The sequence below is a fragment of the Chiloscyllium plagiosum genome, chromosome 4 (assembly GCF_004010195.1).
Source record: "Chiloscyllium plagiosum isolate BGI_BamShark_2017 chromosome 4, ASM401019v2, whole genome shotgun sequence".
Taxonomy (NCBI): domain Eukaryota; kingdom Metazoa; phylum Chordata; class Chondrichthyes; order Orectolobiformes; family Hemiscylliidae; genus Chiloscyllium; species Chiloscyllium plagiosum.
In genome coordinates, this window is record NC_057713.1 from 9,618,744 (window position 1) to 9,646,578 (window position 27,835).

The 27,835-nt window shown below is 44.8% G+C and overlaps 1 long non-coding RNA gene across 2 annotated transcripts in view; it reads right to left on the reverse strand.

Annotated features, from left to right (window-relative positions):
• Positions 1 to 27,835, reverse strand: part of LOC122549528 — a 62,704-nt gene that overhangs the window by 33,367 nt on the left and 1,502 nt on the right. For both annotated transcript variants that reach the window (XR_006311551.1, XR_006311552.1), the window contains exon 2: positions 11,712 to 11,793. This is a non-coding gene — a long non-coding RNA (uncharacterized LOC122549528). The remainder of the gene's footprint in view (positions 1 to 11,711; positions 11,794 to 27,835) is intronic.

Consider the following 27,835-nt stretch of genomic DNA (forward strand, 5'->3'; position numbering starts at 1 on the left):
AAAAATAAACAGGGAAAAAAAGAAAAAAGAAAAAAAGAAAAAAAGAAAAAAAGAAAAAATATAAACAGGAAAAAAAAAAGATAAACAGTGTACTGCCTGCCCCTCTTCCGCGGTTACGTTAGAGCCCGGGTGTCCTTGGAGAAGGAGCACGCGGTGTCCACCAACACCCTGGAGTTGTTCAGGGAGAGGTGGGTGCCGCAGGGAGTGGAGTGCATCATTTCTCCCTCCAATTCTATTTTGATTTAGTCCCTACCCTCCCCTTCACTGTTTTGATCACACAGCACTGCCCTTTGATGTGAAGGGCAGTGTTTGTCACTGGCCACTCGGGTGTTTTCCTATCTTCCTGGTGGTGGAAATTGAATAAAGATTTGTGCACTTTGTGTCTTTCACTGTGTCTCCCACCTGCACACACACACCATGGGTGCTGGGGATAAAATAAGCACTACCGCACTTAGGTGGTAGTGTGGGGGTGAAACAAAAAAAAATTAAAAAAATAAACCAGGGATTTTTTCTAGAAAAAAGAAAAAAGAAAGAAAAAAAAAAAGATAAAAAAGAAAAAGAAAAAATATAAACAGTGCACTGCCTGCCCCTCTTCCGCAGTTACGTTAGAGCCCGGGTGTCCTTGGAGAAGGAGCACGTGGTGTTGACCAACACCCTGGAGTTGTTCAGGGAGAGGTGGGCGCCGCAGGGCTTGGAGTGCATCATTTCTCCCTCCAACTCTATTTTGATTTAGTCCCTACCCTCCCCTTCACTGTTTTGATCACACGGCACTGCCCTTTGATGTGAAGGGCAGTGTTTGTCACTGGCCACCTGGGTGTTTTCCTATCTTCCTGGTGGTGGAATTTGAATAAAGATTTGTGCACTTTGTGTCTCTCACTGTGTCTCACACCTGCACACACACACCATAGGTGCTGGGGATAAAATAAGCACTACCGCACTTAGGTGGTAGTGTGAAAAAAAAAGAAAAAAAAAAGAAAAAGAAAAAGAAAAAAGAACAGGAGTGGCGCACGGAGTGGAGTGCATCATTTCTCCCTCCAACTCTATTTTGATTTAGTCCCCCTTCACTGTTTTGATCACAAAGCACTGCCCTTTGATGTGAAGGGCAGTGTTTGTCACTGGCCAAAAAAAAATATAAACAGTGCACTGCCTGCCCCTCTTCCGCGGTTACGTTAGAGCCCGGGTGTCCTTGGAGAAGGAGCACGCGGTGTCCACCAACACCCTGGAGTTGTTCAGGGAGAGGTGGGCGCCGCAGGGAGTGGAGTGCATCATTTCTCCCTCCAACTCTATTGGATTTAGTCCCTGCCCTCCCCTTCACTGTTTGATCACACAGCACTGTCCTTTGACGTGAAGGGCAGCGCTTGTCACTGGCCACCCGGGTGTTTTCCTATCTTCCTGGTGATGGAAATTGAATAAAGATTCGTGCACTTTGTGTCTCTCACTGTGTCTCCCACCTGCACACACACACCATAGGTGCTAGGGATAAAATAAGCACTACCGCACTTAGGTGGTAGTGTGGGGGTTAATAAAAGAACAAAAAATAAATAAATAAACAGGAGTGCCTCTTAAAAAGAAAACAAAGAAAAAAAAAACAGTGCACGCCTGGCCAAACTGGCCATTAACAGGTTCAGGCAGTGGGCCGTAGAGGGTGTCGTTAGGGCCGACTGCCTGCCCCTCTTCCGCGGTTACGTTAGAGCCCGGGTGTCCTTGGAGAAGGAGCATGCGGTGTCCACCAACACCCTGGAGTTGTTCAGGGAGAGGTGGGCACCGCAGGGAGTGGAGTGCATTATTTCTCCCTCCAACTCTATTTTGATTTAATCCTTACCCTCCCCTTCACTGTTTTGATCACACAGCACTGTCCCTTGATGTGAAGGGCAGTGTTTGTCACTGGCCACCCGGGTGTTTTCCTGTCTTCCTGGTGGTGGAAATTGAATAAAGATTCGTGCACTTTGTGTCTTTCACTGTGTCTCACACCTGTGCACACACACACACACACACCATGGGTGCTGGGGAAAATTAAGTACTACCGCAGTTAGGCGGTAGTGTGGGGGTTTAAAAAAAATAATAAACGGAATCAATGGGCACTGCTTGTCACTGGCCACTTGGGTGTTTTCCTATCTTAAAAAGAAAAAAAAATTAACAAAAGATTTTTGCCCTTTGATGTGAAGGGCACTGTTTGTCACTGGACACCCGGGTGTTTTTCTATCTTGAGAGTTGGATCAGTGTGAGTGAGTGTGCACGCGTGCAAGGACTCTCCTCCTTGAAGGGGACTGTCCCTGGACTAGATGGCCTACATAAAAGAGCGAAAAAAAAACAGTGCACTATTTAGTCCCTGCCCTCCCCTTCACTGTTTGATCACACAGCATTGCTCTTTGATGAGAAGGGCACTGCTTGTCACTGGCCACTCGGGTGTTTCCTTTCTTCCTGGTGGTGGAAATCGAATAAAGATTTGTGTGCTTTGTGTCTCTCACTGTGTCTCACACCTACACACACACGCCATCGGTGCTGGGGAAAAAAAATAAGCACTACTGCAGTTAGGCGGTCATGTGGAAAACAATAAAAAAAACAAAGATTCTTGATCACACAGCATATAACCGGGGGAAGCATTGCCCTTTGATGTGAAGGGCACTGCTTGTCACTGGCCACCCGGGTGTTTTCCCTTTTGAGAAGTTGGATCAGTAGAGAAAAAAAATAAAAAAATAAACAGTGCACTATTTAGTCCGTACCCTCCCCTTCACTGTTTGATCACACAGCACTGCCCTTTGATGTGGAGGGCACTGCTTGTCACTGGCCACTCGGGTGTTTCCTATCTTCCTGGTGGTGGAAATTGAATAAAGATTTGTGCACTTTCTGTCTCTCACTGTGTCTCACACCTACACACACACATCATGGGTGCTAGAGAAAAAATAAGCACTACCGCAGTTAGGTGGTAGTGTGGGGGTTAAATAAAAAACAAAGATAACATAAGTGTCAGAAATTCTGTTCTCTCTGAGGAAAAAAAATAAACAGTGCACCAACTCTATTTTGATTTAATCCCTGCCCTCCCCTTCACTGTTTGATCACACAGCATTGCCCTTTGATGTGAAGGGCACTGCTTGTCACTGGCCACTCGGGTGTTTCCTTCCTTCCTGGTGGTGGGAATTGAATAACTGTTTGTACACCTGTTGTGTTTCACTGTGTCTCACATCTGCACACACACACAAAACATGAAAAAAAATCAGGAGATTTAGAGAAAAAAGTATATAACCAGGAGATTTAGAGTCTCCTCTGTTTAGGGTACTGACTCTGTAAAATAAAAAGAGAAAAAACATAAAAAGACATTCAACATGGGTGTTGGAGAAAATATAAGCACTACTGCAGTTAAGCAGGATTGGGGGGAAAATACTATGTTTAAAAAAAAAGGAAAAAACATATAAAGAATGGATTTTGAATCCTCTCAGTTCAGCAGCCTGACTCTGAGCTAACTGGCCACTGTCAGTATACTGTGCACAAAAAGAAGAAAAAAAAATAAACAGGGCATTCAACATGGGTGCTGGGGAAAATATAAGCATTGCTGCAGTTAGGTGGTAGGGGTAGGGGAGGGGGGCGGGTGGGGGCTGAGGATTTAGAATCTCCTCAGTTTAAGGGACTGACTCTGAGCTGGCTGGGCCACAGTCAGTGTGTTCCTGCTGCTGTTGGTTCCTATGTTTTGGAGGAGGAGGATTTTCTTTTTCTATCCCCTTGTTTAGGGAAGACATTTGTTCTTTTGCTTTTCTTATTTTTTGGAAAAAAGAAAAAATATAAACAGGGGATTTAGAATGTCCTCAGTAAGAGCTGATAATCCTCAACTTTCTTGCCTTATCCTCATAAACTGACGCTGAGCTGGCTGGCCACAGGCTGGGTACTGTGCACAATAAAGTTAAAAATCACACAACACCAGGTTATAGTCCAACAGGTTTAATTGGAAGCACACTAGCTTTCGGAGCAACGCTCCTTCATCAGGTGATTGTGGAGGGCTCAATCGTAACACAGAATTTATAGCAAAAATTTGCAGTGTGATGTAACTGAAATTATACATTGAAGAATTTTTGCTATAAATTCTGTGTTACGATCAAGCCCTCCACAATCACCTGATGAAGGAGCGTCGCTCCGAAAGCTAGTGTGCTTCCAATTAAACCTGTTGGACTATAACCTGGTGTTGTGTGATTTCTAACTTTGTACACCCCAGTCCAACACCGGCATCTCCGAACCCTGTGCATAATAAAGGGGAACTTGGTGACAGGATATCGGCGTCTGTGCAGTTATTTCACTTCCTCACTAACAGCGTTGTAGGTAGCCATTTGCCAGAAAGACAGCAGTTCAAAAAGGCTGTTCACCATCTTCTGAAGGGCAATGAAGGATAAAGTAATGGGGATATTAAAGGGCTGATGTAGGAGCTAAGCTGAAGCACTGCCTATTCAGATATAAGACAGGCTCTAGGTGCACTATCAGGAGCACAGGCAGACAGTTGAGTCATGGCCCAGTCTGTTGATGGCGATACATGTGGCTACTCTACTTCTTATTAGTGATGGTTAATATGCTGAAGTTCTAATGTAACTTGTGGATCATTACTGAGAGATAATGAGCTGCATTCTATTATCGAGGACAAAAGAACCTTTTGCTGAGACGTATTATTGGTTCACCCTTCACCACAGACATGGAAACATCAAAAATAGGAACAGGAATAGGCCATTCTGCCCGTCAAGCTTGTTTTACCATTCAACATGATCATGATTGATTATCCAAGTGAATGCCCTGTGATTGGTTACTCCTCATACTCTTTCATTTCTTTCAACCAAAGAACTATTTTGAGCTCCTTTTTGATCTGTACAGCCATTTATAAGAGTATAGGAAGGAGACCGCATTCATCCTCAAACACAGGTTGGGATCCTGGCGTCATTAGGTTGCTTCTGGGTGTGGAGGTATTTTCTGATTGGAAGAGGTTGAGTGTGTTGGACGTATATGCATTGTACTTTAGAAGAATGAAATGCCAACCTTTTTTGAAGCATTTCTTAGGTGGCTTGACAGGGTGGATGTGGTAAGATTGTTTCTGCTTGTGGAGGTGTGTAAGACCAGAATACAGGGTTGCACATGTAAGACTGAGAGGAGGAATTTCAGAGAGTTATGAATCTGTAGAATTCTTTGCCGCCAATAGTTGGGTCTTCAAGTATGTTTAAGGCTGAGATTGATACATTACTAATCTTTAAAGAATTAAGAGTTATGGGGTAAGTCAGGAAAGTGGAGTTGAGGATGATCAGATCTCACTGAATGGTGGGTGTGGACTTGATGGGCTGAATGGCTTACTTCTGCCACTATGTCTATGTCTTAAGATCTCACATCCAATTGTAACATATTGACAATGATGAATTTCCCATCACTGTTATAACAGAGTGGGTCTTACCAGTGATGGATTGGTTAGCTCAGTTGGCCGTATGTTTGGTTCTCTGACCAAGAGTGACACCAGCAGTGAGGGTTCAATTCTCATGCTGTCTGATGTCACTATCAAGTACTGCCTTTTGAACCTCTCCCTTTGCTTGACATGTGGCAATCCTCAGGTTAAACCACCCCCAGCCAACTCTCCTGCAATGAGAGAGGCCCCCTATGGACCTCTGGATCAAGGCTGACTTCACTAGCCAGTGATGCTCACATCTATGAGGCCCTGATGTAAGATGTGTTGAAACAAATGCCTCACTGTTGCTTTTTTAATTGCTGATATAATGAAGTTTGCTTGTACCAACCCTTCCTGCCTTTTTTTGCCGCAAATGGATGACAGCTGTGGATGGAAATGGGTACCTTTTCGACAAAGGCTGCTCTGTCATTGCCATAAACTCTCTAGCGTGTGGTGAGCGATGGGCAGTAGACATGGCAGGAACACATCCAAGCAGGTTATGGACCTCAGAGAGGATATTTGACTACACTTTTCTTTATTCATAATGTTGCTTAGTTCCCCAGCGGCCTGGGAACGGGGCACATCCAAATTCCAGCTTCCAAGGAATGCTCTCTCCAGCTTGCTGGCTAACCTCAGTGTTTGGGTTTCAGCTCCAACTTCAGATAATCCCGAGCCTTTGGGTCTGCATCTGAAATCCAAACGGTCTCCTCCCAAGGCTTGAGTTACAATGGGATCCATTTTACTGTAGGGGTTAACATCTGTGCAGCTGTCTGGACTACTCAGTTCAAGAGTAATATTTCTTTTGGGTGTTCCATTGCTTTCGTAATTCACATATACCAAAAGGTACGAGCAGATGTACATTCAGCAGCACACTGTAAACCTTATTTAGTTTCTATAGTATTTTGATGTTTAAAGAATTGGAGCCAAATCTTGGAAAACTAATGTGCTAATGGCATTTACCATTGTTAATTCACAAGGCAACCATTCAGAGGATTAAGAAATTAAGAACATTGAGAGTTCAGGCACTCCAGAATTTGCTATTGGGTTTGTTCTACCTTATTTGTTTCAAACCACTAACTTTGCTTCCTTTGTACTTTATGAGATTGATATAAATATTAACTGACCATTAAGCTCCACACAGAAATTAGATTGTGACTTAACACCATAATTCTCACAATAATAGAATTCCAGTTGACCTCTGTGGCCCAGAAGAGAAGCAATTTAAAACTGTTTTCTCCAATCCTTGCATGTCCTTTATTCTTTGAAAACAAAGTATTTTTACATTTCCATCTGTCTCACGTTTTCTTCTCTCTCTCTCTCTCTCATACACTCCATTCTTTCTGTACTTAACATGTTTTCATTCACTCTCTAGCTAGGTTAGCATTACTGCCCATCTCCAATTGCCCAGGGGGTGGTTAAGAGTCACCCACTGTGCTGTGGGTCTGTAGGCCAGACCATGTAGGCCAGACCATGTAGGCCAGATCATGTCAGGATGGTAGCTTCCTCCTCTGAAGAGCATTAGTAAATTGGATTCTTTTTCTCTAACCAAAACAATAATTTCACAGTCATCATTAGAGTCTAAATTCCAGATTTTTATTGAATTCAAATCCACAACCTGCTGTGGTGCGATTTGAATGGGGAAAGAAGTCTTTGTTGTTAGTTATTTGGGGGCGGCATGGTGGCTCAGTGGTTAGCACTGCTGCCTCACAGTGTCAGGGACTCAGGTTGGATTCCAGCCTCGGGCAACTGTCTGTGTGGAGTTTGCACATTCTCCCTGTGTCTGCGTGGGTTTCCTCCGGGTGCTTCGGTTTCCTCCCACAGTCACAGAGATGTGCAGGTCAGGTGAGTTGGTCGTGTTAAATTGTCCATAGTGTTAGGTGCATTATTCAGGAGTAAGTGTAAGGAAATGGGTCTGGGTGGGTTACTCTTCCGGGACGGGGGGGGGGGGGGGGTTCAGTGTGGACTTGTTGGGCTGAAGGGCTTGTTTCCATAATGTAGGTAATCTAAAGAGATCCGAGAACATGACATGATGGGAGGGAGGGAACTGAAGGCTACTGTCTGACCCGCATCTCTGAAGCCTCTGTCTCCTCCCACACGCTGGTGACCCACTGGCCTCCTTCCTGCACTGATTTGCCTGAAACTAACCATCCAATGATGATAATTGGCTGAAGTCACAGAGCTGCCAATGGGAAAACACCCACTCCTTGCTGGCATTGGGTACTGTTGGTCCTAATTCAGTGTGGTGACCAGATAAATACCTGACAGATGCATTCCTGATGAAGGGCTTATGCCTGAAACATTGACTCTCCTGCTCCTTGGATGCTGCCTGACCTGTTGTGCTTTTCCAGCACCACATAATGCCCATCATGTGCAGGACAAATGTGGTATCCAAGATTCCATGCAGAGACTGCACAAAACACTATATAGGAGAAACAGGCAGACAACCAGCAATTTGCATTCATGTCCATCACTTAGCCACTAAACACAACAACCAGCTAACCTCAGTATCTAGGAGAAAGTGAGGACTGCAGATGCTGGAGACCAGAGTTGAAAAATGTGGTGCTGGAAAAACACAGCAGGTCAGGCAGCACCCGAGGAACAGGAGAATCGACGTTTCGAACCTATGCAGACAGATGACAAGGACCATAAATTTGACTGGAACAACCCAACAATGATAGGACAAGCCAAAACAGAGGACAGCCAGAGAATTTTGACTCTGGTCTCCAGCATCTGCAGTCCCCACTTTCGCTTAATTTAATTGAGCCTTCTTCACAACAGTGACAAAGTTTTCCTTGGAAAAATTCCAAAGAAAGGTCAAGATTGGAGCAGATTTTCCGAAGGTCACACAGGCATTATGTTAGTGTAGATGAGAGTTCCACATTAGGATCTGATGGATTCCCAATATTCCTCTATGTTTGGAGCCCTCCAAAACTCTCCATAAAAACTGGAGAGTTTGATGGTTTCAATGAAATTGAGAAAAATGGTTATACAGAGAAATATTAGGCAATTAAATACATCACCTACCCGCTGAGGGATTAATTATCTCACCCTAATTGTACCCGCACACCTCTCCCTTATACATCCCAAAGACCATACAGTTTCTCCATGAATTTGCCTGACCCCCATTCACCATTCACCATCAAACTTACGCCCAAAATGCCCACACCTTCTCCCCAAGTCCCTGCCATCACCTGATCTGACCTCCCCCCCGAACCCCCACCACTCTGAAACGGTCAGCAGACTAAGCCCTCCTCCCTCTCCACCCACAGCATCATATCCAACAGGATCTGACACTCTTGACATTTATTCCCATCTCTGCCCCCTCCAAACCAATCCAAGGTGACTACACCTTTAAATTTTGGAACATAGAGTCACAGAATCATACAGCATGGAAAAAGACCCTTCGGTCCAACCAGTCCATGCTGAACATAATCCCAAACTAAACTTAGTCCCACCTGCCTGCATTTGGTCCATATCTTTCCAAACATTTCTTAATAATGTACTTATCCAAATGTCTTTTGTTGTAACTGTACCCACATCCACAGGATGGACGTTCTATCTACCCATGAACCACGCTCTGTGTGAAAACGTTGCCTCTCATATCTTTTTAAAATCTTTCTCATCTCCCCTTAAAAATATGCGCCCTAGACCTTACATCTCTCATCCGAGGGAAAAGACACCTGCCATTCACCTTATCTTCAATGTCTGTGCGAATCCTTTTTACACAAAGTTCAAAAGGGCTACAACACACTGCAGCACCAGCAACCTATGAAGAGCAGAAGAAGAATATTTCTACAAAGTCTTTGCCAAGAACAGATATCCCGTAACTTCAATCAGCAGATGCCTGGCAGGCAAACAACATGACAAGGACATGCCACGACCTATCGCACTAGCCATGCTACCCTAACATAAAAAAACACCTCGGAACGGACAACCAGACTCCTCCGACCGCTGGGATCCATGACAACCCATAAACCGACAGCCATGCTCAGACAACAACTCACCAGGACAAAAGGCCCAATACCCAGCATGTGCCAGACAAACGTGGTATCCAAGATTCCATGCAGAGACTGCACAAAACACTATACAGGACAAATAGGCAGACAACTAGCAATCCATATTCATGAACATCAACTAGCCACTAAACACAATGACCAGCTGTCGTCAGTATCTATGCAGACAGACAACAGGAACCATAAATTTGACTGGAACAACCCAACAATGATAGGACAAGCCAAACAGAGGACAGCCAGAGAACTTCCAGAAACTTGGTACTCATCCACAGACTACATCAACAAGCACATTGACCTGGGCCCAATTGACCGATCACTGCACCAACAACCCGAACTGGTAACTGGAAGCAGCGGGAACAAAACCAAATACCAATCGACACAGTACATCGGCAATTTACAGCAGGATCCACAGCACTGAGGATATCACGTGGAAAGGGGATGGAACATCTGCCAACCAACTTCCCAGCTCGGCAAACATACCCACAACAACCGCGTTCACCTTATTGATACCCCTTATTATTTTACAAACCTCTATAAGGTCGCCTCTCAAACGCCTACACTCAAGTGAAAAAAACTCCTGTGCAAAAGTGAGGACTGCAGATGCTAGAAATCAGAGTTTAGATCAGAATGGTGCTGGAAAAGCACAGCAGGTCAGGCAGCATCTGAGGAGCAGGAAAATCGACGTTTCGGGCAAAAGCCCTTCATCAGGAATAGAGGCAGAGTGCCTGCAGGGTGGAGGGATAAATCACTCCACTGAGGGACTGGAACTGTGTTTACTCCACTGTGGGACTGGGTCTGCGCTCACTCCACTGTGGGACTGGGCTGTGCTCACTCTACTGTTGGACTGGGTCTGTGCTCACTCTGCTGTGGGGCTAGGCCCGTGCTCACTTCACTGTGGGAATGGTCCTGTGTTCACTCTACTGTGAGACTGGGTCTGTGTTCACTCTAGTGTGGGACTGGGTCTGTGCTCACTCCACTGTGGGACTGGGTCTGCGCTCACTCCACTGTGGGACTGGGTCTGCGCTCACTCCACTGTGACTGTGTCGGTGCTCACTCTACTGTGGGACTGGGTCTGTGCTCACTCCCCTGTGGGATTGGGCCTGTGCTGACTCCACTGTGGGAATGGGTCTTTGCTCACTCCACTGTGGGACTGGGCGTGTGATAACTCCACTGTGGGACTGGGCCTGTGTTCACTCTACTGTGGGACTGGACCTGTGTTCACTCCACTGTGGGACTGAGCCTGTGATCACTCCACTGTGGGAGTGGGCCTGTGCTATTTCCACTGTAGGACTGGGTCTGTGCTCACTCTATTTAGTGACTGGGTCTTTGCTCACTCCACTGTCGGTCTGGGTCAGTACTCATTGCGCAGTGGGACTCTGTCTGTGCTCACTCTCCTGTGGGACAGGGCCCGTGATCACTCCACTGTGGGACTGGGTCTGTGCTCACTCCACTGTCGGACTGGGTCTGTGCTCAATCCCCTGTGGGACTGGGTCTGTGCTCATTCCACTGTGCGACTGGGCTTTGCTCACTCTACTGTGGGACTGGGTCTGTGCTCCCTCTAGTGTGTGGCTAGGCCCCTGCTCACTTCACTGTGAGAATGGGCCTGTGTTCCCTCTACTGTAGGACTGGATCTGTGCTCACTCCACTGTGAGTCTCGGCCTGTGCTCACTCAACTGTGGGTCTCAGCCCGTCTTCACTGCGCAGTGGGTCTCGGCCCATGCTCGCTCCTTTTCACTGTGGGAATCGGTGAAAGCTGCAGTCAGTACCATCTACAGATTGGACCATAACAATTCACTTTCTAAACCTTCAACCTCTTCTACCTCGAACGACAAGGACAGCAGAGACATGAATACACAACTACCTTAATGTCCCCGTCTGTTCCTTCAGTGTCGCTGGGTTAAATCCCTGGGCCTCCCTCCCTAATATCATTATGAGTCAACTTATAGCAGCACATGGACTGCAGTGATTCAAGAAGGCAGCTCACCACCATCTTCCCAAGGGCATCTGGATACAGGCAATGAACGCTGGTCTAGTCAGCAATGCTCACATCCAGTGAATGAACTTTTAAAAACAAAATACCTCAGGTTTCTTGTAAGTGATATTAATCGAAATTATCATTGTACATTACTGTCAAAAAACATTTTATCAACTCTGAACAAACTTGAAAATGAGGAAAAACCTTTTTATAGTCAGCCAAGTCTTTAGCGGTTACCTGAAACCACTTCAGTGTAAATCTTTTCGACATGCAAATTCTTTTGAAGCTTCTAAAATAGCAACAGAAATAGGTCATTTACCCTCTTGGGTCTGTTGTGTCATTCCATTAGATCATGCCTCTTCCAAACTTCAATTCCATTTCTGAGACTTTGTTCCATATCCCTGCACAACAGAAGTATATCACTCACAGTCATGAAAGTTTCAACGGATTTAGCAGCAAGACTTTTAGGGAGAAGAGTTTCGGAATAGAATTATCCTTTAAACTCTCCTAGCTTTCACAAAAACAGTGCAAGTACTTTCTATGAATAATGGACAATACAAAGTACAATTAATTGCAATGTAATAGTTACATTGGAACAGTTTGAGAACCAACTGGGCACACAGTTTCAATCCCAGGAGCAACATTTTTTGCATAAGGCCACTTGCCTTACCCCTCTATGCCTGGAACTCACCCCAACTTGCCATTAGGCCCTAGGTTATTTCTGGCTTGGCCAGGAACCATGGCGATAGATCCCCAGTTACCAAGGTGACAAGGACAGGGAAGATCTCCTTGCTATCTCCCAGTGCTTCCCTGAGCGCCTTAGTCAATAATTTGGCCCCCGGACACACCAGGGAGCAGCACAGGGCCCCTGGGCCATCATCAGAGCCTCTGGAGGATTCCTGAGAGGACCGTGTCCACTGGCTGATCCTAAGGGTGGCATCCTTATGGAGAAGGAGTCAGCTGGTGCCTATGAACAAGGGAGCGTAATTGTATCCAGCTCTGCTCAGCATCAGTGGTGACATTGAGGGGTTTGGTTGAAACCTTGGAGTTGATGGATATTTGGTGACATAAAAACATAGAAACACAGAAAATAGGAGCAGGGGATTAGTCCATTCAGCCCTTCAAGCCTGCTTCCCCCATTGAAAAGGCACATGGCTGATTGTCTTACTACCCTGTTCCCACCTTCTCCCCATACCCTTTGATTCCTTAGCCCGAAGAACTATATGTAACTCATTCTAGAAAACATTCAATGTTCTGGTCTCGATTGCTTTCTGTGACAGAGAATCCCACTGGCTCTCCACGCTTTGGGTGAGGACATTTCTCCTCATCTCAGTCCTGAATGACCCATATCCTTAAACTGTGAGCCTCTGGTTCTGGACTCCCCAGCCACTGGTAACATCCTTCCTGTATTTGCCAGGTCTAGCCCTGTTAGAATTTTACTGGTTTTTTTTTTAGATTACATTACAGTGTGGAAACAGGCCCTTCGGCCCAACAAGTCCACACCGACCCGCCGAAGAGCAACCCACCCATACCCCTACATTTACCCCTTACCTAACACTACGGGCAATTTAGCATGGCCAATTCACCTAACCTGCACATCTTTGGACTGTGGGAGGAAACCGGAGCACCCGGAGGAAACCCACGCAGACACGGGGAGAACGTGCAAACTCCACTTCACTAGAGAGGAAATAAGGAACATTCCAGAGTTAGCTGTAAATCGAAATTGAAAGGGATGGCAGAACTCAAGAAAACTACAATGTATACTCTATAATCTTCTGGATTTAATATTGAATTTAACACCTGCAAACTGAGAACCCACTCCCATTCCTTCCTTTCTTTAGCTTTACATATCACGTTCTCTGTCACCATGTCCTCTCTCCCCTCTCCCCTCCCCCCGAGGGTCTGTCTGTCCTTTCCAGTCTGGCAGTTAGATGCACCATCGTTTTGCCATTCTCACATTCTTATCACTTAATGTGAACAATCAACATCTTTTCTCCCCCAGCAATCTAACCCCCATGCTCTCCCCGCCCCCAAACTATTACATAAATACTGCCCCCTCCACACTTCGTGTCAGCTCTGATTAAGTCATTGAGACTCGAAACATTAGCTTGCTCCCTCTCTATGGATACTGTCTGACCCACTGTGATCTCCAGGATTTGTTGTTTTCAGTACAAAATTACAATTACACTTAGTAAGTTGTTGGAACTATGGATTGACAAGTTCCTGATGGATTTCATTTTAAGATACGAAAAGAAGTGGACAGTGAAATAGTTGATGTGCTGGGTTTAATTTTCCAAAACTGATTGGATTCAAGGAAAGTCCCTTTTACAATGGAAAATAGCTAATGTAACTTCTTTCTGTGGAAAGTGAGGGGGCACAAAGCAGGAAACCACAGGTCAGTTAGCTTAATGTCTGCTATCGGGAAAATGTTAGAAGCTATTATTAAAGATGTTATAACAGGGCACTTAGATAAGCTCAAGGTAATCTGGAAGAGTTGACATGGTCTTGTTAAAGGGAAATCGCATATAACTAACTTATTGGCATCCTTTGAAAAACTAGGGAAGGCAATGCCTTGTGGACTGTTAATCCAGAGAGCCAGATAATGTTCTGCGGACCTGGGTTTGAATCCTACTATGGCACATGGTGGAATTTAAATTCAATTTTTAAAATCAGATGTTAAGTGTCTCATGATGATGATGAATCCTTTGTCAGAAAAACCCACTAATGTTCACTAATGCCTTTTAGGGAAAGAAATTTACTTGGTCTGGCCTACATGTGACTCCAGACCCATAGCAATGTGGTTGACTCTTAACTGTCCTCTGGGCAATTAGGGATGGGCAATAAATGCTGCCTAGCCAGCCACATGCTGTGAATGAATAACAAAAAAACTAACCTGTGCTCTAAATAAAGGTGTACCAGTGGATGTATTTTACTTAGATTTCCAGAAGGCATTTCGTGAGGTGCCACATTGAAGGTTATTGCAGGAAGTAGAAGCTCATGGTGTTGGGGATAAGACGTCGGCACGTACAGAAGATTGGCTAGCCATCAGGATATTTCAGGCTGGCAGGATGTCACGGGCAGTGTACCACAGAGGCTGGGTGGCAAGGTGCTTCAGCATTGCTGCCTCACGGTCCCAGGAGCCTGGGTTCCATTCCAGCCTCAGGGTGACAGTCTGTCTGGAGTTTGCACACGCTCCCTGTGCCTGCGTGGGTTTGCTTCAGCTGCTCTGGTTTCCTCCCACCTCCCACAGGTCAGGTGAATTGGCCATGCTAAATTGCCCATAGTGTTAGGTGCAGGGGTAAATAGGAAAAATGAGTCTGGGTTACTCATCTGAGGGTTAGTGTGGACTTGTTGGGCCAAACGGTCTGTTTCCACATTATAGAGATTCTTAGCTAATCTTATTAGTGCTGCAGCCTCAACATTTTACAACTTATACGAACAATTTTCATGAAGGGATTGAAGGTATGGTAGCTGAATTCGCTGATGACACAAAAATAGGAAGGATAGTGAGTTGCGAAGAGGACATAACGTGCCCACGAAGAGATGTAGGTGAGAAGGTGAGTAGGCAAAGATCTGTCAGATGGGGTACAATATAGGGAATGAAATATTCCATTTTGGCAGAAAGAAGGCAGCATGATTAGTATGTGATTAATTTAGAAGTACAGCAAGTAATCAGAAAAGATTTTAGAATGTTACGTTTTATTGCAAAAGAAAATTGAATGCAAGACTATGGAAACTTTGCCTCAGTTAAATTGGTCATAGGGTCATAGAGATGTACAGCATGGAAACAGACCCTTTGGTCCAACCTGTCCATGCCGACCAGATATCCCAACCCAATCTAGTCTCACCTGCCAGCACCCGGCCCATATCCCTCCAAACCCTTCCTATTCATATACCCATCCAGATGCCTCTTAAATGTTGCAATTGTACCAGCCTCCACCACTTCCTCTGGCAGCTCATTCCATACACGTACCACCCTCTGTGTGAAAACGTTGCCCCTTAGGTCTCTTTTATATCTTTCCCCTCTCACCCTAAACCTATGCCCTCTAGTTCTGGACTCCCCGACCCCAGGGAAAAGACTTTGTCTATTTACCCTATCCATGACCCTCATAATTTTGTAAACCTCTATAAAGTCACCCCTCAACCTCCGACGCTCCAGGGAAAACAGCCCCAGGCTGTTCAGCCTCTCCCTATAGCTCAAATCCTCCAACCCTGGCAACATCCTTGTAAATCTTTTCTGAACCCTTTCACGTTTCACAACATCTTTCCGATAGGAAGGAGACCAGAATTGCACACAATATTCCAACAGTGGCCTAACCAACTGGTGAGACAATATCTGGAATATTCAGTACATATTGATCACCATTCTTAGGGAAAAATGTTAATGTATTCATATCATTTCAGAGGTTTGCTGGACTAATACCTGGAATGAAAGGATTGCAGTGTAGCAAAGCCTTGATAGGCCAGCCCTGTGTCCGTTGGAGTTTAGAAGAGTCAAAGGTTACTTAATTGAAACATATAAAATCGTGAAGAGAGTGCGATCTGGTGGATGTGAAAACAATGTTTTCTCTTTGGGGATAATTTAACAGAAAGGGGTCATAGGTTAACAATAAAAGGTTGGCCATTTGAGACACAGATGAGAACTTTCTTTCTCTCAGAGGCTTGTGAGGATTTGGAATTCCCTTCCTCAAAAGGCAGTGTCTGCAGAATCTTTGCGGGCATGGGGAGTGGCGTTTGTGTTTACCAAGGAGATCAAAGATTACTGGGGCTATGTGGAGTTGCTGTTAAAATCAGCCATGGTCTATTGAATGAAGGCCTGAGTGACCTCCTCTTGTTCCTTCTTCGTATGATCGTGTCTCTATGACCCAAGGACTGCAGCATTTCAAGAAGACATCTCACCACCACCTCACCAAGGCAATCAGCGATGGACAGTAAATACTGGCCTAGTCAGCATGCCCACATTTGTGAACAAATCTAAAAATGGATAGAACCATGGTGTCTTTTATGTCCAAATGAGAGGACCTGATTTAAGGCCACACTCTAAGGAAAACAATGCAACACTTCCTCATTATTACAATGTACAGGTCAGTCTAGAAACAGGTGCCTGGAGCAGGACATGGTACTGAAGGCTTCAAGTGAGAACGAGGTACAGCTGACAACCATGCTATGAGAGGTTTAAACATCTCCTGCAAGGATCTAGGGACTATTGATGGTCCAGCCTCTTTTGGGGCAGGTTTCAGTGACTGATGTTGGGACAATAACAGAGTTAAACATGTATTCAACTCACCTAACAGTGGGTAAGATATCCGAAAGGTTTGGGTAGTAACTGAAGCTGCCTGCTTCGTGCCACTACAATGCAGTGTGTGTTGGCCACTATTAGCAAGCTGTCATCAGGAAAAAACGACATTCTACCTCTGACACAAGCGAGCGCTGAATGTGTCTAATCTTCAGTGCTGGTGTATTGTAGATTGGAGACCGTAATTCTCAACTGATTTATTATTTAATTAATAATTCAGGTTTGCAGACCATATGTCCCAAAGGTTGGTATCATGTCAAGCAGCATAACGATACGGGGTATACCCCTCTGCTAATTTAAACCAACAACACTGAAAAGATTCATCCTATGTTGTAATCTGTTAAAATTCAAGAGGCAAAGAACTATCCCAGAGGTAAATATTTAAAGTAAAAATTAACAACTTTGTTTCTTTAAGTTTAACAGATAATATTAACAAACAACTATTGACAACTCCTTTCTCTTAACCCTACCTTTTAAATCCCACTCGACAATTCTGGTTTGACAAAAACATCCCGATTATGATTTATAGAAAAATTAATCATGTTTCAAAACCAGACAGCTTTGCCGAGGTTCCTGTGTAGGTTTTTCTTTGTAGATTCTCTGTCCAGGTCTGTTTCCATATTCTGTTGTACCAACTTCTTCCACAGCCAGGTCCCTTTATGAGAGATCTGAAACGAGCCGCCTACATCTGTTGGTCTTCTCGCAGTCCTCTTTGCCGTTCTGACCAACTGTTCAACATGTCTGATATTTATATCCCAAAACATCAGATCATTTCATTGGTTTTAATATTATCAAAATTCAAGATGATTAGAGTTTGGTATCTCGGGGCACAATTTGAACTGATTGACCAAATTTGAAATTTGTTTTTGTCTCAGAGCAATCTAGCTGTTCGACCAAATGTTATGTTTTTACCTTGTTCGGAACACTTTGTGTAGTTTGTTAATAATAATAATAATAACTTTGTTTTTTCAATGTGCAGGGAATTCTGGTTTAACATCTCATCTGGCAGCCAATACCTTGAAAATGGTGCAGCCATTATTCCACACTGCACAGGAATATCCAACCGGATTGTTGCACTGAAATCTCTGGATAGGGCTTGAGCCCACAGCTTTCTGACCCAGAGGTGAGAATTCTAGTCAGTGAGCCAAGATTGACACCTAATTGAGCAGGCGATGGACTGAATTATTCAAATATTTGGCCCACTAGATACAAGCCTGAAATATTCCTCAGACTGAAGGAGTTCAATAATATATACAAAAGCAAGTAAGCAGTTAATCCTTTGTGGAAAATGTTGATAAACAAACACATCTAATTTCATTTGTAGGGTGTTCATAAATATTTTAACAGTTGGTGCAAAGAACAGTGGGGTTGCAGACAGATTGGTCAAATGTCTACCCATAGATTACAGTGACCACCCCTGGACCCCAGCCCCCTGCCGATGGCTAGTGGAAGAGAGGTTACATCCTGCCCTTTGTCAGCAATAATTTGACGTGAGCCGACACACACAATGCTGCCTCTTCTCGTAGATCCTCCTTATGTTTTATTCACCAGCTCTCATTGTAAAGGTCACTTCCCCACCTCGCCAAGAAAAATGTCAAGTCAGATAAATAAATGATATACTCCACTGGAGTGGCAAAAGGAGAATGGTAATTCAGGGGTAATTTGCAGGCTGCTCAGCACACAATTTAAAAATAATGTTTCTGGAGCAGGAGTTTACACTTTGATTGTGTAAACGGAAATCGGGAGTTGGAATCCATGAATGCTTATTTGGCTAAAATGCTGCTCTATCTGTGATTTAGAATCCATTCAATTGAAAAGGTTTGCACAATTGCTAAAACAACAGAAAGAGGATCTGCTTTCCAAGGTGTCTCTTTAAGGTTCTGCTGTTCACTTTAACCCTTTGTAATTGTAAGAGAAAGATTATTAAATCAGATCATAGAATCCCCACAGTGTGGAAGCAGACCGTTCAGCTCATTGAGTGCACACCATCCCTCCGAAGAGTCTCCCACCCAGACACAGTCCCCTACTCGCTCCTTGTAACCCTGCATTTCCCATGGCCAATTCACCTGACCTGCACACCTTTTGACTGTGGGAGGAAACCGGAGCACCCAGAGGAAACCCACGCAGACACAGGGAGGATGTGCAAACTCCACACAGTCAGTTACCCGCTGCTGGAATCAAACACAGGCCCCTGGAGCCCTGAGGCATAGAGCATGCAGAAAAAAAACAGGCCATTGGTCTGACAAGTGATATTTATTCTTTGCATTTCCATGTTTTTTCTGAGGAAACGCTAAATCTCCTGGTTATGTTTATCTTTTTTTTCTTTTTTTCTTTTATTTTCCTGTCTTTTTTTCTTCTTCTGCCCCACACTGATGCCTAACTGTGGTAGTGCTTATATTTTCCTCCATCTATGTTAATTGGTAATAGTGTCATAAAGCCAATAGAGCACAGTTAGCTGCTAGCCATTCTACCCAACAAGTGCAGGCCAAAACTCTACATAGAAATCAAGTCAGTCCCATTACCCTTTAGCCCTCTTCCAGCCAGCTCCTATTGATGCGCTATAGGTTAAACACTGATTAATGTACACCATCTGATTAAAATATAAACCAATTTTATCTTAATGTAATGACATATCAATAATATAACATAGATTAGATTCCCTACAGTGTGGAAACAGGCCCTTCAGCCAAACAAGTCCACATCAATCCTCCGAAGAGTAACCCACCCAGTCCCATTTCCCTCTGACTAATCCACCTAACACTATGGGCAATTTAGCATGGCCAATTCACCTGACCTACACATCTTTGGAAGGAAACCCACACAGACATGGGGAGAATGTACAAACTCCACACAGATAGTCTGTCCAAGGCTGGAATCGAACCTGGCACTATGAGGCAGCAGTGCTAACCAGTGAGCCACCATGCCGTTTAATTGCAGGAGGTTTGATAAAGTCTACCCTGTCATGGCAGGTTGATGTAAAGTAGGCAAAAGAAAGTAGCTGTTCCTCTCAGCTGATTGTTAAAAGGCTTTTGGAGGCACAGGTTAAAGGTTTTGTGTTTGAGATGCAGGTTGAAAGTGAGGAAGAGTATTTTTTTTGTGAAGGAAGCAGCAATAAAGGAACACCAGACTCCCAGTTTTCGCTGATGCCAATGAACTATGCTAAAGGCTTTTTTTCACTGTACGGCATGAAGCTGCATGGAAGACTCTCCTAGACTTCTTTACTGAACAAGCATCTTGCTTGGCTCATAAAGAAATTCTTCGGGAATCAATAGACCTAATGCTGGGCAGTCAAATCAACTCCAATTTAAGAAAGGAGTCAGGCAGGGGTGTTTAATGCTATACCAGATAAGTTTATGAAGATGGTGGAGCAAGTGTTACTAGAGAGAAATGCACTGCATTGTGCAGTCTTAAAGTTGCAGTTTAGACCACACACCTGTGCAAAACAGAGCACGAGATAGAGACTATATCATGTCTGGACAATAGGCACACTGACTCAGACCAAAATTTAAACCAAGCAACGACCAACATTAAGATCTCTGAATGGCAGCAGAAAAGTTAAGATTGGAAGCAATGAGAGAGAGAGGAACCGGGAAAATTCAAGCAACTTGTCTCAATGATAAAGACTAAAATTTGAATGAATTGAATTGAATTGAACTGAATTTATTGTCACGTGTACCGAGGCACAGTGAAAAGCTTTGTTTTGCGAGCAATACAGGCAGATCACAGAGTTAAGTAGCATAGATAAGTAAATAACAGGTAAACAGCGGCAAAACAAAAGACAGTTATAGGCGAATGTTAAGAGTTTGTGAGTCCATTCAGTATTCTAACAACAGTAGGGTAGATACTGTTTCGAAACCTGTGGGTGCATGTGTTCAGGCTTCATACCTTCTCCCCGATGGTAAAGGCTGTGGAAAAACATTGCCTGGGTGGGATGGATCTTTGAGAATGCTGGCGACTTTTCCTCGACAGTGGGCCTGGTAGATGGATTTTAGGTAGAATGAAGTTTAGGTTAGGTTGGCTGTGTTAAGAGAAATGGCCATTAACGTAAGTAACCAATGGGCCATCTCCAGTAGCTTCCTATGAAGTTAGAATGATATGTTACAGTTATAAAATATTACAGTTAATCATGTGAGTCCTACATTCTGTGGATGTGAGAGTTGGACCCTGGAGAAATAGAATGGAGTAGAATAATGCTTGAAATGTGCATCTGGTAGACCATGCTCAGAACCAGCTGGATGGACACAGGACAAATAATTGGGTTAGATCTGCTCTCCCTGCTATAGGAAAGATGTTGTGAAACTTAAAAGGGTTCAAAAAAGATTTGCTGGGATTGGTGGGGGGGGGAGGTTTGGGCTGTAGGGAGGGGCTGAATATGCTGGGGCTTTTTTCCTCAGAGCGTCGAAGGCTGAGGGATGACTTTATTGAGATTTATAAAATCATGAGGGGCATGGATAGGGTAAATAGACAAGGTCTTTTCCCTGGGGTTGGGGGGAGGGGGGGTCCAAAACTGAAGGGCATAGTTTTAAAGTGAGAGGGGAAGATATTAAATAGCCTTCGGGGCAATGTTTTCACGCAGAGGGTGGTGCGTGTATGGAATGAGCTGCCAAAGGAAGTGGTGGAGGGCTGGTACAATTACAACATTTAAAAGGCATCCAAATAGGTACATGAGTTGCAAGGATTTAGAAGAATATGGACCAAATGCTGGCAAATGGGACTAGATTAATTCAGGATAACTGGTTGTCATGGACACGTTGGACTGGAGGTTCGTTTTCTGTGCTATATAACTCTATGATTCTGTGACTCAAGCAGAAATATGAATCTCATCTGAAGAACCATGACCATGAAATTCGCTCTGATTGTTGTAAAAATCCAGTTCATTCACAATTAGGGAATTTTTAGTTTGGTCCGCACGTGACTCAATACCACATAACAATCTTAACTACACTCTGAAATAGTCCAACAAGTCAGTAAATTCAAGAGCAATTCGGAACAGACGGCAAATCTTAGTATTGCCCGTGACACCTCCATTACCGAAAAAGCAAACAAAAGGAAGTCATGCTCAGTTCCGACAAAATGTACATTCAGCTGAAAACATCACTTCTCTTTTACTGTCTCCAGAGCTGCTGCTGGGCCTGCTGTGCTTTTCCAGCATTTTCTGTCTGATTGCAGATTTCCAGCAGCATTTTGCTTTTGAATGTGTGGCGAAGGCAAGTACTTTCACAGGCCACAGGGACTGGTGCTGCCATGTCAGTAATAGCATGGCTGATGACTGATCCAGATCAAAACCAGTCACAAATGAGGAATTGCCTGAGTCGAATCTCTCCGCCTGGATATCTATGACCTGATGCAGTGCCAGTGGGACAAGGCAGCAGCTGTTCAACATATTCAGAGAGCATCCTCAAAGGAACTGCCTCAGGCTTGACATCTGGGTGGGAGAAATCAGGCAGTCTCTGCGGTGTCCATTGCTTTCATCAAATTAGTGCATCAGCTGGATGGAAATATCCACATGCCACAGAGCTTGCACTTTCTGTGAACTGTTTATATTCTGTGCTTTCAGACACAACATGCACCAACACGCATTAGAGCTGGCATAAACAATCTTTTTTTAAGTCCTGTACCTTTAACACACAAATTGGAAGGGAGCATTACTTCTGACATTTAGCATTATCCTGTTCCTGCCACTTCATCATTAAGTTGTCCCGTAAAGCTGAGCTTGTTAGGAAGATGTGGGTGTGCTGTACTTTTCAGAGAGTTAAAAGTAGCAGAACTACCTGTGGGCGGCACGGTGGCACAGTGGTTAGCACTGTTGCCTCACAGCGCCAGAGGCCCGGGTTCAATTCCCGCCTCAGGCGACTGACTGTGTGGAGTTTGCACGTTGTCTGCGTGGGTTTCCTCCGGGTGCTCCGGTTTCCTCCCACAGTCCAAAGATGTGCAGGGTCAGGTGAATTGGCCATACTAAATTGCCCGAAGTGTTAGGTAAGGGGTAAATGTAGGGGTATGGGTGGGTTTCGCTTCGGCGGGTCGGTGTGGACTTGTTGGGCCGAAGGGCCTGTTTCCACACTGTAATGTAATCTAATCTAATCTACCTGACACAGCACCAAGTGTTCTGAGAAAGGTAACAATGTCACACTTGGTCAAAAGCTAGGGTAGCTGGTTACCTTTAGACAAAAACAAATTTGTATTAGGCCAATCAGTTTAAATTATACCCCCCGCCCCCAAAAGAAAACCAAACTCCAATCAAGTTTGAATTGAATATATTGACAATATTAAAAGCCAATGAAACAATCCAATGCTTTTGGGGGCGGGGGGGTAGATGATGGGAGAAAATTGAACAGTTGGGAGGAGAACTACCAAAAGATGTAGACTGCTAGATTAGATTAGATTCCCCACAGTGTGGAAACAGGCCCTTTGGCCCAACTTGCCCAAAACCCATTCCGGATTATGGATTAGTGGTGCTGGAAAAGCACAGCAGTTCAGGCAGCATCCAAGGAGCTTCGAAATCGACGTTTCGGGCAAAAGCCCTTCATCAGGAATAAAGGCAGTGAACCTGAAGCATGGAGAGATAAGCTAAAGGAGGGTGGGGGTGGGGAGAAAGTAGCATAGAGTACAATGGCTGAGTGGGGGAGGGGATGAAGGTGATAGGTCAGGGAGGAGAGGGTGGAGTGGATAGGTGGAAAAGGAGATAGGCAGGTAGGACAAGTCTGGACAAGTCATAGGGACAGTGCTGAGCTGGAAGTTTGGAACTAGAGTGAGGTGGGGGGAGGGGGAAATGAGGAAACTGTTGAAGTCCACATTGATGCCCTGGGGTTGAAGTGTTCCGAGGCGGAAGATGAGACATTCTTCCTCCAGGCGTCTGGTGGTGAGGGAGCGGCGGTGAAGGAGTCCCAGGACCTCCATGTCCTCGGCTGAGTGGGAGGGGGAGTTGAAATGTTGGGCCACGGGGCGGTGTGGTTGATTGGTGCGGGTGTCCCGGAGATGTTCCCTAAAGCGCTCTGCTAGGAGGCACCCAGTCTCCCTAATGTAGAGGAGACCACATCGGGGGCAACGGATACAATAAATGATATTAGTGGATGTGCAAGTAAAACTTTGATGGATGTGGAAGGCTCCTTTAAGGCCTTGGATAGAGGTGAGGGAGGAGGTGTGGCCGGAGGTTTTACAGTTCCAGCGGTGGCAGGGGAAAGTGTCAGGATGGAACTGCTGTGCTCTTCCAGCACCACTGATCCAGAATCTGGTTTCCAGCATCTGCAGTCATTGTTTTTACAACACATTCCCCCTAACTCCGTGGGCAATTTAACATGACCAATTCACCTGATCTGCACATCTTTGGACTGTGGGAGGAAACTGGAGCACCCAGAGGAAACCCACACAGACACGGGGAGAACGTGCAAACTCCACACAGACAGTTGTCCAAGGCTGGAATTGAACCTGGGTCCTTGGTGTCTTGAGACAGCAGTGCTAACCATTGAGCCACCGAGAGGTACTATCTAGAGAAGGAGTTTGCACAGAGAAAAACATCAACACTGACCTGGAGAGCAAATCTACAGAGGAAGGTATAAAAAAAGAAGATTCGACAATTGTTTTGAATTGTGTTCCTTGTCTAGCAGTCTGTTGGTGACGTATGGCATCATAGAGTCACACAGCAAGGAAACAGACCCTTTGGTTCCAACCAGTCCATGCCATACTTAATCCCAAACTAAACTAGTCCCACCTGCCTGCTCCTGGCCCATATCCCTCAAACCTTTCCTATTCATGTACTTATCCAAATGTCTTTTAAACGTTGTAGTTGTACCTACATCTATCACTGCCTCAGGAAGTTCTTTCCACACGTGAACCACCCTCCATGTAAAACATTTGCTCCTCATGTCTTTTGAAAATGTCTTTCCTCTCATCTTAAAAATGGGCCCCCGGTCCTGAAATTCCCCTATCCTAGGGAAAAGACAATGAATATTTTAAACAATATTTTTTTACCCCTCATTATTTTGTACACTTCTGTATGGTCGTCTCTCAACCTCCTACGCTCCAGTGAAGAAAGCCCCAGCCTTTCATTGTAACTCAAGCCTCCCATACCCCGATAACATCCTGGTAAACCTCTTCTGAACCTTCTCCAGCTTAATAATATCCTTCTGAGATCAGGGCGACCAGAATTGCACACAATATTCCAGAAGGAATATTAAGGTCCTGTGTAACCTCAACGGAATGTCCCAACTCCTACACTCAAAGCACTGAGCAATGAGGACAAGCGTGCTAAATGCCTTTTTATCCAGCTGCCTGTATGTGGTGCAAACTTCAAAAATTATGTCCCTGCACCCCTATCTCCACTCGATTTGTACAAAAGTTTCTTTCAGAACGAGTTGATGGGTCTTTTGTCTAAGTTAGCTTCAGTGAATGTTTCGGTGTGGGTGAATTATTAGCTGTCTATGGATTCTCTCAGTCCCTTTTCTGGCTGTTGTCAGCACGGACATGAACTCAAACTTCAGCTTTTCTTCGAAACTCGAAGACATTTTGCCAGGATGTTTGCAATCATGAAAAGAAACGCAGAAGGAGTTTATTCTTCTTCAAGCTTCAATGTCCAAAATGAGAAAACGTTTGACTCACTGTCATTCTCTGTATGCTATCTTGTAAAAATGGAGTCTTTCATTGAATAACTGATAGAACGTGGGTGGCACGGTGGCACAGTGGTTAGCACTGCTGCCTCACAGCGCCAGAGACCCGGGTTCAATTCCCGACTCAGGCGACTGGCTGTGTGGAGGTTGCACATTCTCCCCGTGTCTGCGTGGGTTTCCTCCGGGTGCTCCGGTTTCCTCCCACAGTCCAAAGATGTGCAGGTCAGGTGAATTGGCTATGCTAAATTGTCTGTAGTGTTAGATAAGGGGTAAATGTAGGGTTATGGGTGGGTTGCGCTTTGGTGGGTCGGTGTGGACTTGTTGGGCCGAAGGGCCTGTTTCCACACTGTTAGTAATCCAATCTAAACATTAAAGGCATTCCAATTAATACAGAAATGTTTGCTTTCTTTCCTTCTTTTGGAGACTAATTGCTCTGTATATGTTAGTATGATAAACTATATGGCAATGTAACGTTTTTCTACCTTGTAGCTGCTGCTTTTTTTTGTAAGTTGCCACATCGTTAGGCATTATTGATTGTATGAAGGTAGGAGTCAAGACAAGGTAAGGAGTTTCATGGTGAATCAACTAGGCAAAAGTGAGCACTGCAGATGCTAGAGATCAGAGTCTAGATTAGAGCGGTGCTGGAAAAGCACAGCCGGTCAGGCAGCATCTGAGGAGCATGAAAACCGACGTTTCGGGCAAAAGCCCTTCATCAGGAAGCTTTTGCCCGAAACATTGATTTTCCTGCTCATCAGATGGTGCCTGACCCACTGTGCGTTTCCAGCACCACTCTAATCTAGTTTCATGGTGAATGGTAGGGTCTTAAGGAGTGTAGTGGAACAAAGGGATCTTGGAGTTCAGGTGCACGGTTTTCTGGAAGTAGAGTCACTGGTAGACAGGGCAGCGAAGAAGGGTTTGGTACACTGGCCTTCATCAGTCAGGGCACTGAGTACAGAAGTTGGGAAGTTATGTTGCAGTTGTACAGGATGTTGGTGAGGCCACACTTGGATTATTGTGTCCCGTTCTGGTCACCTTATTACAGAAAGGATGTTATTAAACTGGAAAGAGAACAGAAGAAATTTACAAGAATGTTGCCAGGACTTAACAGTCTGAGTTATAAGGAGAGATTGGACAAGCTAAGACCTTTTTTCTTGAGAGTGTAGGAGACTGAGGGGGATCTTAGAGAGGTGTATAAGATCATGAGAGGCATGTTAGGACGGATGCACTTGGACTTTTTCCCAATGTTGGGGAATCAAGGACTAGAGGGCATCAGAGAGTCATAGAGTCATAGAGATGTACAGCATGGAAACAGACCCTTCGGTCCAACCCGTCCATGCCGACCAGATATCCCAACCCAATCTAGTCCCACCTGCCAGCACCCGGCCCATATCCCTCCAAACCCTTCCTATTCATATACCCATCCAAATGCCTCTTAAATGTTGCAATTGTACCAGCCTCCACCACATCCTCTGGCAGCTCATTCCATACACGTACCACCCTCTGTGTGAAAAAAGTTGCCCCTCAGGTCTCTTTTATATCTTTCCCCTCTCACCCTAAACCTATGCCCTCAAGTTCTAGACTCCCCAACCCAGGGAAAAGACTTTGCCTATTTACCCTATCCATGCCCCTCATAATCTTGTAAACCTCTATAAGGTCACCGCTCAGCCTCTGACGATCCAGGGAAAACAGCCTCAGCCTGTTCAGCCTCTCCCTATAGTTCAAATCCTCCAACCCTGGCAACATCCTTTCAAGTTTCACAACATCTTTCTGATAGGAAGGAGACCAGAATTGCATGCAATATTCCAACAGTGGCTGAACCAATGCCCTGTACAGCTGCAACGTGCCCTCCCAACTCCTGTACTCAATACTCTGACCAATAAAGGAAAGCTTACAAACACTTCTTCACTATCCTATCTACCTGCGACTCCACTTTCAAGGAGCTATGAACCTGCACTCCAAGGTCTCTTTGTTCAGCAAAACTCCCTCGGACCTGACCATTAAGTGTATAAGTCCTGCTAAGATTTGCTTTCCCAAAATGCAGCACCTCGCATTGATCTGAATTAAACTCCATCTGCCACTTCTCAGCCCATTGGCCCATCTGGTCAAGATCCTGTTGTAATCTGAAGTAACCTTCTTGGCTGTCCACTACATCTCCAATTTTGGGGTCATTTGCAAACTTACTACCTGTACCTCTTATGTTCACATCCAAATCATTTAAGTAAATGACAACAAGTAGAGTGCCAAAACTAATCCTTGTGGCACTCCACTGGTTACAGGCTTCCAGTCTGAAAAACAACCCTCCACCACCACCCTCTGTCTTCTACCTTTGAGCCAGTTCTGTATCAAAATGGCTAGTTCTCCCTGTATTCCATGAGATCTAACCTTGCTAATCATTCTCCCATGGGGAACCTTGTCAAACGCCTTACTAAAGTCCATATAGATCATGTCTACTGCTCTGCCCTCATCAATCCTCTTTGTTACTTCTTCAAAAAACTCAATCAAGTTTGTGGACATGATTTCCCAAGCACAAAGCCATGTTGACTC